The sequence below is a fragment of the Candoia aspera genome, chromosome 4 (assembly GCF_035149785.1).
Source record: "Candoia aspera isolate rCanAsp1 chromosome 4, rCanAsp1.hap2, whole genome shotgun sequence".
Taxonomy (NCBI): domain Eukaryota; kingdom Metazoa; phylum Chordata; class Lepidosauria; order Squamata; family Boidae; genus Candoia; species Candoia aspera.
The window spans coordinates 70,794,068-70,809,114 of NC_086156.1; the positions used below are offsets into that span (position 1 = coordinate 70,794,068).

Genomic DNA, 15,047 nt, shown 5'->3' on the forward strand with positions numbered 1-15,047 from the left:
AATAATCTCTGTAATATCTGCATTCAGTTTATGATGGTGGGACAACATCCAATCAGAAATCCTTACCAGACAATTGGAAAAAAGTGTGAACACCATATCATCCAGTGAGAGGAAAAATAGACCTGTAAATCATAAACACAGATGTAATAATTGAACTGAGAAGATGAAATCAGGGAGCCTAGCTGAAGGGTTGTTAAAGAAATTAATAAGGTGCTCAACATGAACCCCTAAGAAAAGGTCAGAAAATAGAACTGTTCCGTTAAATTGATAATGTCTGGTGAGACAGATAAAACTGAATCCACTGAAGTACTGCACCAACAACACCCAAGGGCAATAATATTGGTCCAAGGTGTCAAATGCAGTAGATAGGTCTCGTAACATCAATGTTGATTACAGATGATTCACCTTGGACACCACCAAATCATTAATAACACAAACCAATGAATATTCCATAAAGAGCATCCTACACAGAAACCTAGCTGGAATGAGTCCATAAGATTATTAACAGAAAGGCGAAGATACAATTTAGAGAGAACTATTCTCTCAAGAACCTTAACTAAAAGAGTAAGAAGAGACACGGGGCAGAATTTAGAGTAAACAGAAGGATCAAGAGAAAAGATTTTCAATAACGTACATAAACAAACATAGCTATTGAAACAGACAACATAAAAAAAACCCTAATACAGGTAATCCTCGCTTAACAACCACAAGTGGGACCTGAATTTCAGTTGTTAAGCAATGCGGCCATTGAGCGAATCCGACCTGATTTTACAACTATTTTTATGGCCATCATTAAGAGAATCACCACAGTCGTTAAGCGAACCACATGGTTGTTAAGCGAATCATGCTGTCTCCCATTGATTTTGCTTGCTGGAAGCCAGCTGAGAAGGTTGAAAATGGTGATCACGTGACCATGGGATACTGTGACAGTTGTAAATGTGAACCAGCTGCCAAGCGCCTGAATCACAATCAGATGACCACAGGGACACTGCAATGGTCATAAGTGCAAGGACTGGTCGTAAGTCATTTTTTTCCAGCACCGTTGTAAGTCTGAACCACTGCTAAATGGGTGGTCATTAAGCAAGGACTACCTGTAATTACACAGTAATGCTACATTTACAGAAGGACAATATCAAGGCAGTAGGTGCTAACTAATTACAAAAATCTGAAACTCAAACATACCTTGAAATCAAAATATACCCAACTAATAAGTACAAAAAGGAAAAGAAAAAAACACTCTAAGAAATACACTCAGTTAACACCACCACACCATAATTACCTGTTAATATCAATTAGAAAGACATAAATCTCAGGAAGGAACTCAAAAAAGACCTTCAGAGGGCTGTTGGAAGAGACAAGAAGTATTACAACAACATCTGTAAAGACAATGAAGATGGAAACAGACATGGGAAAACAAGAAACATCTTTCAAAAGATATCTGAACTTGAATTGGTATGCTAAAGGACGTCAATGGCCAGATCGCTATCAATTCAAAGAAGATCAAAGAAAGATGGAAGAACTATACTGAAATATTGTACAATAAAGATGTCAACATCCAAGATACCTTATAAGATATTCCCTACTTACAAGAACCTCTAGTATTAGAAGAGGAAGTTAGATCAACACTCTGGTCATTGCCAGATTGGAAGGCTACAGGAACTACTGGAATACTCACTGAAATACAGATGGTCCTTGCTTAACTACCACTTGTTCAGCAACTGTTCGGACTTACAATGGTACTGAATAAGTGGTAGTTATGACTGATCCTCATACTTACGTCAGTCACAGCGTCTCCATGGTCACATGGTCGCTATCCAGGTGCTTGGTGCCTGGCTCACAATTATGACATCACAGCATCCCATGGTCGCATGATCACCATTTGTGATCTTCTTTGCTGGCTTCCTATAAGCAAACTCAGTTGGGAAGCTGGCAGGAGGTTGCAAATGGCAACCACTTGACATCCTCACTTAACAACCTGTGATGATATGCTCAACAATGGCAACTGGAAGTGCTGGAATTTCTGTCACTAAGCAGCGCATATGGCATTGCACTTTATGATCACGTCGCTTAGTGACAGAAATTCTGGTCCCAATCACTATCATTAAGTGAGGACTACTTGTATGACAAGCCACAGAAGAAGAATCAGTAAAGGTTCCAACCAAGCCATGCCAGCAAACCTGGAGAACCAAAAGACTGGAAGAGGTCAATCTACGTACATTCCAATACAAAAAAAAAAAAGGAGACTTAACAGAGTGTGCAAACTACAACATCCTTAATTTCACACACTAGCAAAATAATGCTTAGGATCATCCCACACGGATTAGAGCCCTACATGGAAAAAAAGAGGCCAGATGTTCAAGCTGTCTTTAGAAATGGCCAAGGAACACAAAGTAGTTTTTCTGATGCACAGTGGATAATTCAGAAAGCCAAAGAATACCAAAAAGAAGTTACAATGTGCTTCATTGATTATAGAAAGGCCTTCAGTTTGGTCGATCACATCAAGCTGTGGAATGTGCTTAGAAAAACCAGAATCCCAAAACATCTCACTGTTCTCTTGAGAAATTTATATACAGGTCAAGAAGCCACAGTTCGGACAGAACATGGCAAAACAGACTGGCTCCAGTTTGTCAAAGGAAGGAGACAATGATCTATATTCTCCCCTTATTTATTCAACCAATATGCTGAATATACTGTATATTAAAGGAAGCTGGAATAGAAAAGGTTGAGCATGGTTTTAAAGCTGGAGGAAGAAACATCAATAACCTGTGCTATGCTGATGACACCCTTGTTGATGACCTTTGGTGGACTATGATAAAAGGACTGCAACATCATGGTTCTGCTGGATCTCTTAGCAGCCTTGGACCACTGACCATAGTATCCCCCTAGACCAGGGTTTCTCAACCAGGGTTCTGTGGAACCCTAGGGTTCCATGAGAGGTCACTAGGGGTTCCCTGGGAGATCAGGATTTATTTAAAAAATTATTTCAAATTCCGGCAACTACACATTAAGGAGGTAAGTTTTATTCTTTATTTTTAGTTTAAGAATAATGTTAATGCATATATACAGGCCTACACATGAAACGAATATAATAATTTTTGTAACTTCTGGCCTATATTTGAGCTTGAATGTGCAGGGGTTCCCTGAGGCCTGAAAAATATTTCAAGGGTTCCTCCAGGGTCAAAAGTTGAGAAAGGCTGTCCCAGACTGATAGACCCGAGTGGGGGGCACTGTTCTCCTCCTTCTTGAGCAGCCAGTTACAAATGTGATGGCAGGTGGAAAGAGGTCAATCCCTCAGCTATTCTGTTATGGAGGCCTGTGAGAAAGTGAAGCTGGGATTGCTGTCTGCACTTGCGAAAAGCAGCTGCAGCCAAGCAGAAACGTTTCCCGCACTCACCTCCCCAAGGTTAGGCTCAGCTCCTCTCTTTTCCCAAAGGGCCATAAAAGTTTACAGCCGCAGAAACTTGAGAGGAGATGGGCTCGTTCATTCATTTCCCTGCCCCCCCCACACACACACACAGTTTACTGAAACAGCACACTCACAAGTATCTATGCTGGTGGCCCAGCTGTCTGGCTAATTGAGCCACACCCTGGCATTTTCAGGAAGTGCCAATGTCCATAAGCAGCCTCACCCTACCCAGGCCCTTAGCCTATAAAAGGGAAAGCTACCACAGAGTTGGTGTATGCGTAGGAGAAAAGGTGCTACGAAGACAGCAAGCAGACGTGGAAGTGGGAGGCAATGTCTGGGCATTTACAACCATTACAGACAAGCAAAAAGGCTACCAGTCAACTGCCAGGACCACAAGCTACAGACTGAGCATTAAAGACTTATTTATGTGGCTGCATCAATTTGCAAAGCCGAGGAGGGTGGAGTTAATCCAGAGCAACAGTCTATTGTTGGGGAAGGTGTGTGCCATAATAAACCATTATGTACAGTTGTCTTCTATGCTGTGGTATGTCCAGTCCTTGGAAAACAAAGAACCCCCACAGGGCCACAGAGCCCAGTCCTCACCCCACTACTGTTTTAACATCTGCTTGAAGCTGCAGGGGGAGGCTATTTGGTAGCATTGGCTGAACATGCTGATGATACCCATTTATATATCTTCACCTAGATCCAAGGAAGAGATAAGGTAGAAGTTCTGACTTGCAGCATGGAGGCTGTTAAGAGTCTGAATGTGGTAGACTAAATTCTGTCAAGTCTAAGTGACTGCAAATTTGGAAGCTGACTAAGTCCAAAGATAATTCATTTTTACTCTGGATGGGGTACTGCTTCCCCAGATGGAGCTGGCGCACAACTTGGAAGCCCTTCTGAACTCCTGCCTCCTGCTTCAACAGCAAGTTGAGGCTATGGCCACAATGAACTTTGACAGTTACATTTTGTGTACTAGTTACAGCTTTTCCTGAATCCTTGAATACCATCTGAAAGCTTCAGCTGGTGCAATATTCAGGGCCTGAATAATTATGGATGTTCCAAAATTTGCCCATGGAGTTCCACTACTATGAGACATGCACTGGCTGCCAATTCACCTCCAGGTGCAATTCAAAATGCTGGTTGTCACTTTTAATGCCCTACATCACTCAGGGTTTGGATATTTCCACAAGTACCTTCTTTTGAGTTGAATTGGCCATTCTAGAAATATCTAGGAGAGGGCTTGCTGAGAATTCTGGCATCATGGAAATGCCACCATCAAGGACCCTAGCTTCAACCCTTCTCAATTACAGCCCCAACCTTTGGAACAGCTTACCCTCAGATATCCAGACTACCACCCTCTCCTTACTATATTTTTGGAGAGCCATAAAATGATGATGCTCCAAGAAAGCATTTTGGATGAATAAGGTGGTACTATGCAAATGGTGGTACATCAACTGTTTGTACTAATTGATATTATTGCTATAAGCCACTCGAAATCTCTGGAAATAGAGTTGCATACACAGTTGTAATAAATAAATAATTTTTAAAAACCCACTTCCAAATGTTTCTCTATGAAAGGTCTTAAATAATGCTGTTTGGACATTCTAAGAAGTGTTTTCTTTTTCAGATCACTGCAGAATGCCATCATTCAGTGGTATCATAAATTAGTAAAAGGGACAAGATTTTTGAAGAGTGAGCTAAGGGTAATAGTAAACACAATGGCTATGCAAAGTATTGAAAGGAGCACTTCACAACATGAGCTGATATAAATTCCTCCATGAGAGAAGCACTCTTTTGAATAGCCATAAACATTTCCTTACAAAAAAGTATCCCATCCAGCTTTAAAGAGGCAAGGCAATAATGAGCTTCTTTCAGACTTCCTTGAATCTCATCATACTGGATAGTTCCCAGATAATTTTAATGTTCAGTTTTTCAGGAGGGTTTCAAATGGATGCTCCAGGTCTTCTGGATGCTCTAGTTCATCAAAATAAATTTAAATTTGTCCTTAAATCCAATTTTGGTATGGAAACTCAAAAGGCAGCAGCTCTATCAACATACAATCAGGACCAGAAATATTGGAACAAGGATAACTGTTTTGGCATTTGGCCTCTGTACACCACCACACTGAAGTTGAAAGGAAACACACCCAGATGGGAGCGAAGTCAGGACTTCCAGCAGTAATTCAAGAGCTTTGACAAAACTGGGACACCAACCATTCAGGAAGTACAGCCAGTGGCATACACACACACCCATTGTTGGTGGCTCATAAGTAATGGAACGAATGGCTGACAAGCAGCTGCATGGCCAGGTGTGGCCTTTTTCCTGGGTACCCCAGGACCAATCAAGCAGATAAAAGGCCTGGAGGTGGTTCTGAGTGTTACATTTGCATTTGGTAGCTGTTCACTGGAACTCTCAACATGAGGTCCAAAGAGGTGTCCATGCGAGTGAAGGCGGCCATTGTTAGGCTGAGAAAACCACATAAACCCATCAGAGAGAGAGCAAAAACATTGGGAGTGGCCAATACAACAGTTTGGAACATCCTGAAAAAGAAGGAATTAACTGGCAAGCTCAGCAACAGCAAACAGCAACAGCAAAAGGCCTGGAAGACCACGGAAGACAACTAAAGTGGATGACCGCAGAATTCTGCTCAAGGTGAAGGATTCATCACAGAACCCTTTCACAACATCTAGCCAGGTCAAGAATGCTCTTGAGGAGGTAGGCATATCATTGTCAATATCTACAATCAAGAGACAGCTTTATGAATGTAAATACAGAGGCTTCACAACAAGGTGCAAACCACTGGTAACGCTCAAGAACAAAAAGGCCAGATTAGACTTTGCCAGCAAACACCTACTGTAAAAAAGCCTGCCCAGTTCTGGAATAAGATTCTTTGGACTGATGAAACCAAGATTAACTTGCACCAGAATGATGGGGAGAGAAAAGTATGGAGAAGGAAAAGAACAGCTCATGATCCAAAGCATACCACATCATCTGACAAACATGGTGGAGGCAGTGTTATGGCATGGGCATGTATGGCTGCCAATGGAACCAGGTCACTGGTGTTTATTGATGACCTGACTGCTGATCAGGCTGAATTCTGAAGTGTATAGGGCTATACTTTCTGCTCAGATTCAGCCAAATGCTGCCAAAGTGATAGGACGCCACTTCATAGTGCAGATGGATAATGACCCAAAACATACAGCAAAAGCTACCCAAGAGTTTCTCAAGGCAAAGAAGTGAGATGTTCTTCAATGGTCAAGTCAGTCACCTGATCTCAACTCAATAGAGCATGAAGGCAGAAAGACCCACAAACAAGCAGCAGCTGAAGGCAGCTGCAGTGAAGGCCTGGCAAAGCATCTCAAGGGAGGAAACTCAGCATTTGGTCATGTCCATGGGTTCCAGACTTCAGGCAGTCATTGACTGCAAAGGATTTTCATCCAGGTATTAAAGGTGTTCCTTATGTTTGTAATGAAGTTGGTTTGTTCCATTACTTATGATCCTCCCCATCCAGACCCTCACAGTCTCCAGGCACTGGGTCAGCACCTCAACAGCATCATCTGACTGTCTAGGAGTGATGATATAGAACTGAGTATCATCAGCGTACTGATACTTCACCCCTTGCCAACAAATAATATTGTCCAGCAGCTTCATGTAAATGTTAAAGAGGAGGGGTGAGAGACTGAAGTTCTGAGGTACCCAACAGTAGAGGGGTCTAGGGCTGGGCCTTCTCCCCCAACACTGACTGGAAATGGCCCTGTAGGAAGGTGATGAACCACTGTAAAACAGTGCCTTTCACTCCCAACCCCAAAGCCAGTCCATAAAGATACCATGCCTGATGGTATCAAAAGCCACCAAGAGATCCAGGAGAGCCAGGACAGTTGTACTACCTCTGTCCCAAGCCCTCCGGAGGTCATCCACAAGCACAACCAATGCCATCTCAGTGCTGTACCCCAGCTTGAACCAGACTGAAAAGGGTCCAGATAATTTAATTAACATAAATTCATCTACTGCTGTTATTTTTCTGGTCTTGCCTATTTTGGGAGTGTGACCTCTGTGAAATACATTTTCACACACACACACACAAACGTCTTCTACTTCCACATATTTTGTGGTGGGCAATAAATCTCCAAAATCAGTTTCAGCTGGAACTGGCAACTTGTGACTTACATTTGTGTGTGTGTGTGTATTTCTATTTGTTCTCTCTTTGGGAAAGGCTGTCTTAAAATTCAGGGTAACCTCCTTTTCGGATGAAAAGAATAACTGCTTTCATGTCAGTAATCACAAATTGATATTTCTGATTAAGTCACCAGTAGACTGACAACAGACACAAACAATCTTCATATTATAGCAGATATACCAGAAGAGTCCTAGTTACACAATGGTCTCATTCCTGATGATTATTTACACTGCTAGAAAAAAACAATATAATCTGAATTTATACATTTCAGTAATTTATATTCCCGACATTGCCTGATTTAAGGTAGTACTAATGTCTGCTGATCAGTCCCTGTCCCACTAGAATTAGGCAAACCATTACTTTCGGTCAATGTGTATAAGTAGTTTGGTCAATTATGAACGCTGGTAACTAATATTTCACTTCAAAACCATTTTAAAAATCATCAGTTTCTAAATATAATTGCAATTCCACCAGCAATGATGACAAATCTTCTTCCTATGTAATTTTTTTAACAAAATTGAATAACCTGAGGCCCCAGGGCCTCATGCAAGCCTAAACCTCATGCCCTTGTGACCTCCCATCTACATTACTGCAACGTGCTCTACGTGGGGCTGCCCTTGAAGAGCATTTGGAAGCGTCAACTGGCACAGAATGCAGCTGCACGGGTAGTAAATGGTGTCAGGTATTCAACACATGTAACACCACTACTTCGTAAGCTGCATCAGTTGCCAGTATGTTTCTGGGTGCAATTCAAGGTGCTGGTTATCACCTTCAAAGCCCTTCATGGCTTGGGACTGGGTTACCTGAGGGACCGTCTCCTCCCAATTGTTTCTACCCATCCAATTCTATCTGGCAGGTTGGGCATGCTATGGGTCCCATCAACTAAGGAATGTCGGCTGAAACATTCTCCCTCCAGATATTAGGATGTCCCTGATCCTGTTGGCCTTCCGTAAGGCCTTGAAGACCTGGTTATGTGCCCAGACCTGGGGCCCCGAATGTGTTTCCTGGCTATATTGATACGTAAGGTGATATTTTCTCAGCTGCTAAATATGTATGTACATATGTATTATGTTTGAATTGGTTGTAATTGTTTTTAATGATTATTCACCACCCGGAGTCACTTGTCTGAGAGGGGTGGCCATAGAAATTGAATAAATAAATACAGGTAGTCCTTGCGTAACAACCAAAATTGAGACTGGCAACTCCATCACTGAGCGACGCAGTTGTTAAGCAAGACATCATGTGATTGCGACTTGTGATTTTACCGCCAGCTTCTCCATTGACTCTGCTTGTCGTAAGCTGGCTGTGAAGCACACAAATGACAATCACATGTCTGTGGGATGCTACGATGGTCATAAGTGTGAAGACTAATTGTAAAGTTACTTTTTCAGCACGCCATCCTATTTTGAACAGTCGCTAGATAGAGTGGTCATTAAGTGAGGACTACCTGTATCTTAAATAGAGCCAGTTTGGTCTAGTGGTTAAGGTGCTGGGCTGGAAACCAGGAGTCTGTGAGTTCTAGTCCTGTCTTAGGCATGAAAGCCAGCTGGGTGACCTTGGGCCAGTCACTCTCTCTCAGCTCAATTCACCTCACAGGGTTGTTGTTGTGGGGAAAATAGGAGGAGGGAGGAGTATTAGGTATGTTCACCACCTTGAGTTATTTATAAAAATAATAAAGGTGGTAAATAAATAAATAAATAATACAGCATAAGACAAATAACTCCAAAGCTTATTACCAAAATGTAACTTTAAATGCAATTGAATGAGAAAGTGGTTATTCTTACTGTCACTGTTTACTCATGAAACTGGGTAAAAGTTGCAGAAAAAAAAGAGTTTAATTTTCCAGCTTATATCATAAGGTGTATTTTCTGTCTCAGGTCAATAAAAAGCAAGTTTTGTCCACTGGAAATTTCTCTTCATGCACTTCCTTAGAATCAAAATACCTGATACCTTTTATACATTGAAGGGCTTTAGAGGAAATAAAGAATCCTTCTCCTATATTGAATGCCAACTTCTTTCTTTCTTTCTTTCTTTCTTTCATTTATTTATTTATATTTCATATTTCATCACCACCCATCTCACTAAGAGTGACTCTGGGCAGTTTACAATAAAATTAAAATAATTACAGATTAAAATACAGTAAAGCAAAATTCTTCATAAAAATATAAATATAAAATATAAAGTCCAAGATAGCAAATCCAAAGATCTTAATTTAAATATATATAATTCCCGGGGCCTCTTCAAGGCGCTAACCACCCCCATGATTGATTACCCCCACTCCTGCCCCAAGCGAGATGGCAGAACTAGGTTTTCACTCCCTTTCGGAAGGCTGGGAGAATGGGGGCTTGCCTCACCTCTGGGGGTGACATATTCCACCCCCCAGAGTTCATTTTGGTGCCCCCTTCAATGCAGCACCCGGGGCACATGCTCCACTTGCCCCCCCCAGTTGTGGCCCTGTCTCTGCCTGACCAGGTGGGATGGGTCGATGTAATGGGGGTGAGATGGTCCCTCAGGTAACCTGGACCCATGCCATGTAGGACTTTAAAGGAAATGACTAATACCTTGAATTGGACCTGGAAGCAAACTGGCACCCAATGCAGCCTGTGCAGCAAAGGTGTTACATGGGCCATCCTTGGGGCCCCTAAAACTGCTCGCGCAGCCGTATTCTGAACCAGCTGTAGCTTCCAGATACTCTTCAACAGTAGCCCCATGTACAGCACATTGCAATAGTCTATACGGGAGATGACTAGGGCACGAGTGGTTTATATTTACTAATATAATTAGTATGCCACCTTCATCCAAGACTCAAGGCAGCTGAGAGTATAAAAACACTAAAATAACATAATCCAGGAAAATTGACATTACATAAATAAGATATATCATAAAACATACCTCAGCCATCAACTAGCAGTGAAGCCAAAATTAAAGACATTCCATGGACTGCTACTTCCCAAATTTTATGTCCCAAAGACTCTACAGAAAAGAATAGTCTTAAGTCTTTCTAACGTTAATAGAAATGAAGTTCTTAAAAAAGGTGCTCTAACCAAGGCCTCCCTCCACACTTACTCCCTTAAGTTTCTGTGGGGATGCATCTGCAGCATGCCCTCTCAGCCAACCATACTGAATGAAGAGATTCTATTCAAAACAGACAATCCTGACCGTAACTAGGGCCTGAGCCATAAAGGGCTTTATAGGTAATAATCAGTCCCTGGAATTGGACGCAGAAAGAAGCAGGCAATCAAGGCTGCTCCCATAATATAAACACTATTGTACTGTAACAGCCCTCATCTGTCAGAAAGCAGGAAGCTGCGTTTTGTATCTGCAGTAGCTTCCAAGCAATCTTCAATGGAAGCCCTGTAGAGCAAATTGCAGTGGTCTTGATACAATATGACAAGAGTCTGAGTAACTGTTGCTAGAGCCCCACACTCCAAAACAGTTCACAACTGGTGCACCAAACAAGCTTGACAAAGGGTCTCCTGGCCATGGCCTCCACCTATTGATCCTGCAAGAACTGTAAGCCCAAGAGGAACCGCAGGTTGTACACGTGCTTTTTTAGAGCCACAGATGGAAGTAATCTAGAGCCAGATGAGTTCTGGTGAATCTATAACTCTCAATGTGGTGTTTCATCCCATCTAATTTCTCATAGCTTCCAGATACCAGGCTAAGACTTCCATGGAATCTCCTGCTCAGTTCAAGGTAGAGATATGCAACTGGGTATCATTATCATACTGATGATACTTCACCGTAAACCAGTGGATGATCTTACCAGCAATTTCAAGAATAAGGTGCTATTAGTAAGCTGATAACATTCAAATCTATTTCTCCATAACATTTTCAAGTAATGATATACCTCTTCTGAATAGCCACCTAAAGAGCCAGTTTGGTCTAGTGGTTAAGGCAACGGCTAGAAACCAGGAGACGGGCTAGAAGCCGTGAGTTCTAGTCCCGCCTTAGGCATGAAAGCCAGCTGGGTGACCTTGGGCCAGTCACTCTCTCTCAGCCCAACTCACCTCACAGGGTTGTTGTTGTGGGGAAATAGGAGGAGGAAGGAGTATTAGGTATGTTCACCGCCTTGAGTTATTTATAAAAATAATAAAGGCAGGATAGAAAATAAAATAAAATAAACCTGTAAGGTTTGTAAGATGGGGGATTGGGTCATAATTTGGGGAAACTTCTGGATCCAGATTTGTTTCTCTCAGTGAGGAAATAGCCAGAAGCATCTTTGATCACTTTGATACATCAACTGCATCGTTTTTAGAAAAATCACATTGGTAACATCCAGGCTTCACTATTATTATATGCTCTAGAGCTGTGCAAAACATTTGCTTTGCAAACCATGTTAGCACAAGTTAATCACTCTTCTCTGATGCATTGATTCAGGCACATCCTCTGAAAGATTCGCACAGCTACGTCAAAGGCTGCCCTAGTTGTCTTTGTGTACGCAGGCACAGATGGCACTTGCACTGGAGTCCATAATCAGTAAAGCAGCTGTACATGCACACACGTGCAGATATGTGCAGACACCTTCAAAGCTGCAGCACAAGCCTCAAGAGAACACATCTGCTTAAGCATTTTGAGTAGGAGTGTTTTACTTGCACTAACATACTTTGTGTAAAGCACATTTTTTGAATGCTTTGCACTGCTTTAATGTGTTCTACTTGGAGCTACCTCCAAATAATAATGGTACTCAAAAAGACCATTATATCTATGATGAAAGCATTACACTAGCTGCAAAAATATTTCTAAACATGATATAGTGAGAGCCAGTTTGGTCTAGTGGTTAAGGCACCAGGCTAGAAACTAGGAGACTGTGAGTTCTAGTCCTGCCTTAGCCATGAAAGCCAGCTGGGTGACCTTGGGTCACTCTCTCTCAGCCCAACTCACCTCACACAGTTTTTGTTGTGGGGAAAAGAGGAGGAGGAAGGAGTATTAGGTATGTTCACACCTTGAGTTATTTATAAAAATAAAAAAGTCCGGATAAAAATTAATTAAATAATTAAATAAATATATTGTTTACCTCAGAGAACACTTTGTCCTTATAATCCTGCCCTTCCATTGTTCATTAAGGTCACCTGAAGGCTTCTACCTATAGTTTCCATTGGCTCATCTCATGATGACAACTAGTTAAACCTTCTTTGTAGCTGCAGACTTCCTGAAATAACTGTTATTCTGAAGATGGAACTGATCTCTGTAGTGCCTTTTAAAAGGCCCTAAAAACACAACTTTCTGAACAGGCTTCTAATTGTTGACTACTTAAATTTTTAATGTTTGTTTTAATTTTACTTTTAAGATATTTATTGTAAGTGACAGTATAAAATGCCTAACAAATACATTTTAAATACATGAATATCAACAAGTCTTAAAGTGGCCCACATGCAGTTTGACAATTTCAATGAAGTCATATGTTTAGCTCAGATGGCCCTGCTTTCCACTGCATATCATGCTCTTTTATCAAAATCTCCTGTATTCTCCATATATAGCTGACATTGACATTTTAATCTATAAAATCTTATACTTACATTAGAGTAGAAAATGCCCATGATAATCTACTGTACTGATAATGCATTGCAACCCCTCATCCAGGCCAATATGCTCCATCTCTTATACATGAATACTGAATTAGGATGTTTTCTCACAAGCATCACTACTGTTTCATCCAATATTCTGGCAGTGATAGCAGTAAACTACCAACTCCTGTCCTAACAGATTCATAAATGAAACCCATTTCCCCACCCAGTAAGTCACCACCAAAAGATCCACTCCCTGCATCTCCTGTAATAACAGACTTCCAGCACACAGACTATGCATTACCATAGCACTGGGTTTATTTCCTTCTGTAAGTCTTGCTATGTGTTCAGCAATGACAAATTAGGATTGGAACAGGTTGGGAACAGCAAGATTCCTGAGAACCTATGGTTTTTCTGTTTTCAAAGTATGTTTCCAAAGGCACAGCAATATCATTATCCCTAGCAATGTGTTATAGTTTTTTATTCCAATAACGTACGATGTATCTCCCACCTCAAATCACTTTATAATAAAAACATGCATCAGCTTCATAAACAAGCAGTATTTTAGAGATCTGTGTGTCCTTCTTTAAAAACAGTTTTATGTAGCAGATTAAAGTATCGATTGAATGTACACAGGTAATATGGATGCTATAAGCTCATACAAATACACATAAGTTCCTCATACATATCCCAGAACCTTTTTCTTCCTTCCTTCCACATCGATATACAATGATATGGAAACGGTGGGAGGGGGAAGAAGAATCAAGGACGATGACAGAATCCCTTTCCCCTCACCCCTGCATAGGTCAGTATGGCACACCCATCCAGCGTTCAATTTCCTTCCTTCTTTCCTTTCTTCCGAGGCAGGGCGTCAGCCGAACTGAGTCCCAAATTGTTGATTTCCTCCTCACTCACCTACTCCGGTGTCGGGCTCCGTCCGAGCACCCTTCGGGGCGCGGCAACTTCGACTTCTCCTCCTTCCCGTCCTCTGCCCCGAAGTTTGGGGGAGGGGCTGAGAAACAGAGGTGGGGAGTCTTTCCTGCCTGCCTCACCACATCTCGACAAGGAGCGGCTCACTCCGTCCTCCTCAGATACAAGCCAAGCGGGGGGATCTTCTGATGGGACGGTGGCGGCGGTGATGGCGGCGGCTATGGCGCTGCCCCCTCGCCTTCAGTCATTGAGCCGCTCTGTTCCTCACAAAACAATCCCCACAGCAGGAGAACGAGAGAAGCAAAGGACGAGCACGCGCCGCACGCCACCCGCTCGCACGCGCAGCTCCCCAATGAGCGAAGTGATGGGGGGTGGCACCGCCTCGCGCTTCTTCTTTAGATCTGCGCGCGCATGCAGAGTTGCGCACGCGCCACGCGTTTGCCAAGTCAGACTGTATGTCCTGCGAAGGGTGGCGCGCTTAACTCTCTCGCCCTCTATCCAAAGAGGGAGGAGGGGCGGTAGCTTAAGCCCGCACACAGGTGGTGGGTTGGGCTGCAACCAACAACTTTCTCCCCGCTGCACGTTCTATTAGTGAACAGCAGGGGGCGCGCAGGCGCGCTTCTAGGTAGAGTTGGCTCTGCTTCTTTCACACGTTTGCCGTGTTCGAGGCACGCCCGTGTCCCTCAAGGGTGAGGTTTCTGCGGGGTTTGTTTATTTATTTATCACATTTCTTCACCGCCCATCTCGGCAAGCGACTCTGGGCGGTTGGAGGAAGAGCTATTGAAAACGGAATTTCCATAAGGAAAGGGGAAAGATTACTATTAATAGCAAGGTGAGGTTATGCAGTATTTAAAGATATATGTTGCGCACACATTCGTTTTCCATTATAGAATTGGGTATTATTTAATATAGAGATATACGGTCTGAAATGCAGCGTCTCTTTGTAGGAAAGATGCAATAATGCCAGAATTTAAGGAGAAAATAGAAAAGTACTTTGGATTGTACCCCTTGTCTATTTGTGTGT

General features: G+C 42.3%; 1 protein-coding gene across 1 annotated transcript in view; it reads right to left on the minus strand.

Annotated features, from left to right (window-relative positions):
* TANC2 (tetratricopeptide repeat, ankyrin repeat and coiled-coil containing 2) overlaps window positions 1–14,411 on the minus strand; it is a 405,421-nt gene extending 391,010 nt beyond the window's left edge. The window contains exon 1 of the mRNA XM_063300427.1: window positions 14,009–14,411. The gene's annotated coding sequence lies outside the window, so the exon portion shown is untranslated. The remainder of the gene's footprint in view (window positions 1–14,008) is intronic.
* Window positions 14,412–15,047: the final 636 nt, after the last annotated feature.